This window comes from Ostrinia nubilalis, chromosome W (genome assembly GCF_963855985.1).
Source record: "Ostrinia nubilalis chromosome W, ilOstNubi1.1, whole genome shotgun sequence".
Lineage (NCBI taxonomy): Eukaryota > Metazoa > Arthropoda > Insecta > Lepidoptera > Crambidae > Ostrinia > Ostrinia nubilalis.
The window spans coordinates 8,445,925-8,452,473 of record NC_087118.1 but is presented as its reverse complement, the minus strand read 5'-3'; positions in this window follow the sequence as shown (position 1 = coordinate 8,452,473).

Below are 6,549 nucleotides of genomic sequence, written 5' to 3'. Positions count from 1 at the left end.
ATTTACAGCTTTAAATATTACTAACTAATAACATGATCCCTTTTTTATGCGATAAAATCTATGAAAAAAATCATAAAATGAAGTCAACGAGAACCTGGCAATGTGTCTTTGAAGATACATTCAAAATTGAAAGTAAATTATTACGTATCTGACAGTGTGCATTTAGAGATACATTCGGACAATCCGCATCGTACAAGAATAATTATACAAGTTTTGGGATGAAAAAACAGCACTATCATCAAGAAATTTTTATTTACTATCCATATTACTACAAATAATCACCAATATTCTTTAAAAAAAAACGAAAAAAATAAAAATTATTAGCCGGTGCGTAGACGCCTGTCAACGGTCTGACATTTTGCATATTACTGTTAAATCTGTGTAGCATGTAACGATTCTATACTGTGTAACACAATCTATAGTATTTGGGCTAACGTTATATTAAAAAAACATTTTAAAATAGTTTTAGGTTTTTCCCCTATATTTTTGTTTTGGTCAACGTATCTTTAAATGCACAATGCCAAGAAAAGGGTTAAATATAATAAGCTATCAGTATCAGTATAGCATAGGTTAGCATTTTTACCGTATTTATTTTTTATATAATTATAGTGAAACTGATATAAATGCTGCTTTGCATATTCTAAAACTGTAAACCCGATATAAATTGGTCTGTCTAAAACAACCTTTTCATGATTTAACTCTATAGCAACAAAATTTTCTGAAAATATTGATATACTCTTTAAGTTTGGTTTAATTATCAAATTTTCAGCACCAAGCTGTTTATTAGTTTTATTATCATGATCCCTCCATTTTGAAATTAATTTAACATTCGTTTGTTTGCGTTTATTTTCAATCGTTTTTCCGAATATTGAATTATTTAATAATTTGAAAAAATCTTTTTCAAAAGCTGTTTTCGAATGTTGCCGAAGACTGGTATTGAGATCAATGTATTTTTTTAAAAAGCAATCCTGTCTAAAACTTAGAATACGATGAACTTTTTCTAAAATCAAACCATTCTTTAAACATTCTTTAAGATGAATATAATGAATAACATATTTCTTTTTGTTATAAAGGTTTGCAATCAATTTTTTTGATTTACCATACGGGGGTATAATTTTTTCAACAGCAAATGGTAAATCTTTATGTGTATTATGTAAATAATCTGGATACACTTCAAGAATATAACCGTAATCAGCATCATCTGGGATATTCATTATTTCAATTTTTTTAATTTCACTCTTTGATAATAATCTGAACTGTGAAATGGGGAGTTTTTTCATCATCGCATAACCATATAAATTATTACAGTCGAGGTATATCAAATAACTGCTTGGTTCTGAATCATTATAATGTGGTAAGTATTTATTATTCGCTTTAGCGTGACGTAATGAGCACTGCGCTAGTCCACCACGGATACCTTTTTCTAACAATTCATAAATTTCTAATTCGCTTATCAGCTCAAGTTCGACGCCTGTGTATAATAACATCGCATCCCAACTTAGGCTCGGTGAGGTTACATAATATGCTGGATCTAATTTGTAATAATCTATACTTATAATAAATCTGTAGAGAGGTCAATTCTGTACATGAAATATATTTTCAAAATAACTATCAGGGGGTGATTAGTGATCGATACTGATGCCAAAAATGCAATCAGTAAAATTTTTGTCTGTCTGTCTGTCTGTCTGTCTGTCTGTCTGTCTGTCTGTCTGTATGTTCCTTATAGAAACAAAAACTACTCGACGGATTTTAACGAAACTTGGTACAATTATTCTTCGTACTCCTGGGCAGGTTATAGGATACTTAAGAATGCCCACGGGAACGGGAATTAGCGGGAAAATCCTTTTGTATGAAAAATCTAAACCGCTTAAGTTAGATGCTTGAAATTTGGCATGCAGGTACCTTAGTAAACTCAAAGCTTAGTTACAACAGGATATTGCAAAATTCCCACGGGAACGGGAGTTAGCTGGAAAAAACATTTGTATGAAAAACTATAAACCGCGTAAGATAGACGCTTGAAATTTGGCATGCAGGTACCTTAGTAAATTTAAAGCTTAGTTACAACAGGATATTGCAAAAAACTCCCACGGGAACGGGAGTTAGCGGGAAAAAAAATTGTATGAAAAAATCTAAACCGCGTAAGATACATAGATGAAGGGGGTAAAACGGGATCCACGCGTACGAAGTCGCGGGCGGCCGCTAGTTTGTAATAATGCAAACTCGTTTTTCTAAATTTTTCGAATACATCGCAAAGTAAAAGCACATCGCATTTTAAATATAAATCTGTATATTCAGCAAGGGATTTGATATCGAAAATTTCCCACACTCTTCGGGCATGTAAATATTCATTATCAGTTATAGGTTCCTCTCGCAATGTAGGTATTATAGAAATCATATTTTGAAGGTAGTTGAGTTTCTCGAAATTTCAACCAAGAGTTCATGTAATCGTAAGGATAAATACCCTTTTTTCTTAACAAATTAAACTTTTTTTTATCAGGAAACTCTTTAGATAAATGTAAAAAATCATTATCTGATAAATTTTTACTCAATATGTCTAGGCTAGAACTAAGAAATTGATATGAATCAATGAATTTTATCTGAATAGGATTTTTATAGTCTTCAGTTTTAATCACTTTCGTGAAAGATAAATATTTTTCTTTTGTTTTCGGTATTACATTGATGTGACCTTCATATTTTGCTAACTCTTCAATAAATAAATGTGAATCATATCCAGATAAATTATGAAACACTACAGGAATGAATGAACAAACTCTATGCATCAAATTACAATGAGAATGCGCCGCTCCTCTGTACTCAGAAGTAATATGATCATGATCTCGGACTTTATCATTCACTAATAATTGTTTACATATGTGACATAGAATGGCGTTTTTATAATATGATTCCTGTTCTAATGTTAAAGGGGTCATTAACTTTTTATCACTTAAAATTTTATGTATACGTTTAGCATCTGTTAATAAACACTTAACGAACATTTCAACACAGTCTGCTCCTTTATAAGACACATATTTATTTAATTTATCATCATGTGAACAACAAATATAATATGCGAAGCATGATGGCTGGTGAATATTTAGTTTCTGAGTGTTTAAAGTGTCACTTTCATCACATTTAATTAATAAGCACTCAAAGTCGGCATAAATAATAAAGTTGATTTTCTGCTGTCTCTCAAAATTTTTAAATGTTAACAAAGTGTTCTTTTCAGGTAAAATTGACAAAATGTGTGAACAATTATGAGTATTATATTTTTTTTCACTGCAAAAAAATTGTAAACACATATCACATAAATGAACTTTACCTTTGTAACGAGTGAATTGAGGTCGTACTAAACGTGTCAAGTTCTTTATTAAACAATAGTGAGCTGTCGTTTTGTTTTCTATGTACAGTAAATTGAAATGATTCTTCTTTCTATATTTTGAAACATAAAGAAGTCCAGTTATAGTACTCTTTCGTAAGCCGTATATGTTAAAACTTATGTTAGGATTGTTTTTTTCGAAATGTTTAATATCTTCATGTGAAGGAGGAAATGATATTCCATCAATATTTAAAACATCGGAAAAGTTTGGATATGAACTAGTTTTGCAAACATTATTCATAGCAGGGTACAGTCCAGCCATTATACTCCATAGAAAACAGTAATCATCATTATTTTTTATATTTATACAACTCTTTGAATTTTTTATGGCTATGGGTAGGTCTATATATGTTCCACCTCTCATAGGAGAATATTTATTTATATTAATTTCGATATGACTAAACGAAACAAAGGTCCACCCAGATTGACAATGTTGAAATTCGGTTAACTTTTCATTAAATGTATTCATCATATTCGTTATTAACTTTTTCAAATCAGTATTCTTATATACAATCATATATTTTGTATTAAACGACTTTAATTGTGTTTCATCAGATTTTGGCAACATAAAATAGGCAAACAATTCAAAATTTAGTTTAATGCAGTCATGTTTATTTAAAGATAAATTGATCAAATCTATTAATTGTTCTTGGTTGTCATATATCACTGCCTCTAAGCCGAGGTACTCGACTTGCTGATCGACATTTAATCTGTATGTAACAATTCTGTTTCTGAATGCAGTTGCAACAATATTAATATTTTCAATCTGTGTATTCAATAAAGAATTAGCTTTATGTATATTCGTTTTCATATGATATGGATATTGTCTTTTCAGTACTAGAACTTTGCATTTGTCACAGTATATAGAATTTTGAGCTCTTGCTGTTTCGTAAGGGTGTGCAACAGTAACTGTGAAAAGAAAAAAATAAATAATAATACTAATATTTATTGAAGACACTTATTCTGTAAATTAAAATAACAGTGAACAAAGATTACAATATCTGTTACATAACTTATTCGGTTACATTATAGTAGGTAAATAGCATAGTTATTTAGGTGAGTATATAATAATAGTGTAAGTAGGTAATATTATAACGTATTAAATAACACTTTCGTATGACCCAAGCAATGAGACTGGACAATTCCTAAAGTCCTTTTTTATTAGATTTACGAACTCCTTTAAAGTATGCCATGAATCTTTATGTTCATCAAGTTTCATTTTAATAGTTGTGATGGCGTATCGCCATCTATTAATTGGCGCTATTTTCTGTACCTCCTCCGTGTTATATATCTTTAATTCCACATAATACTTTCCCTCCTTTGTCTCACTTATTTGTTTAGAGAACCCTCTTGATTCTCTTCTTGTAAAAGAAGAAAGTAGAGGTGGTATATTACCGCTTTTGCTGGATGTAGACGGTTTCACCCGATGTTCCTCATCGCTGTCTTCACCGAATAGATCGTTCGCTGTAAGTCGAGGTGGTGGAGTGTACGGTGTGATGGATGTCTTCGTTTTTTTCACCTTCGGCTCTTCTCTCGGTTTGCTTGAGCTTCTGCGCTTATTAGACTTCTTTTCCACAGGTTTTGACTCAACTTCAGAGTCGTCACTGGAGAGGAATAGATCCTTCGCCAACAATTTCGACCTGTAAACAATAAAAAAATCAGTTTAATACGAATATAAGAGAATATTCATTGAATACAGAAAATGAACAAAAACAATAAATAGATTCATAGAATACAGAAAATGAACAAAAACAATAAATAGATAGTATGAGCGGAATAGAGGACATGAATGGAATTCAGAAAATTAATTAAAACAATAAAAAAGAATACAAAACATGAATCGAATAAAGAAATTTAATTAAGACATAGTCTTAGAATAGAGAAAACGATTAAAGATAATAAACAGAATAGATAGCATGAATTGAATATACAAAATGAATGAAGACATGAATAGATCAGAATAGAAAACATGAATAGATCAGAACGTATGTTCCGTCTAGGAATCGAACCTAAGAGTCGTGTAGTAGCCTTAAAAAGTATATTCTATTCAGTAAGTAAAATAACAATCTAGTTACAGAGTAGATAATAATAGTTGGTACTTACATTTTTATTATTGAGAAAACCTTTAGGTTCTTCTGAGGCTGGCTGGCACTAGGGATCTTCAAATGACTGGCTTCCCGTAGGATAACAATCGATCTGTGTGATTTTCGCTCAACACTAGAGCTATTTAAATAAAAGATTTGTGACGTGGATCCCTTCCTTATTAGTTAAGTTCGTATGTTAAAAAGTAGCAATCTGCAGTTTTCTAAATATGTAAAGTGTTGATAAGTGAAAAATATCTAAACAATGCTTATACCCTATGTTTACTTGGTTACATTATTAATTTATTAACCTTCTCCTTTATGTAAGTATATTGGTAAACTAGCTATCGTCACACGGTTTCGATCGCGATTATAATAGGGTAACAACGCGTGTTAGTCCAGATCATAGTCTATCTATGTATATAAAAAACATACAAATCCATCCAACGATTGCTGCATGATTGTGCCTAACAACTTGACATAAACATACAAACTTTCGTATTTATAATATCACTATAGATAATATTTTATGCATAAGTAACTCTGTCTGTTAATTATGCTAAACCACTAAACCGATTTTGATGAAATTTGGTACAGAGATAGATGGAATAGAGCTTATATTGTTATTATAAAACTGTTAAGTTTTATCAGAATCCGTTCAGTTATTTTTATAAAAGAGTAACAAAACTTTTATACATACAAAGTTTCGTATTTACGTATGTTTGTAGGATACGGAAGTATGTTCAACATGTAAACTAAAAATTAGTTTTTAATATACCAGGCAAAGTCGTAGTCATTAGTTAGTATCATGATCAAACATTAATGGACTAGCAACTGAACAGACGTCAGCGTACGTATTTGGACAGCACCAAATACAGAAAAGCTCTACATAGCACTAAACTACTAACGTAATATTCTTTATAGAAAAGTGTAAAGTTAGGTCTATTATTAAAAACTGCTTATAACGTAATATAGACCAATTACCTCGGGTGTTTAAACAATTTCGTAAGCACTCTTTTTAATATAAAGGAAGGGTTCTGAGATGTGGAATTAATTAGTATTTTTTAGTACCTAAAGCATAACGAACGAATA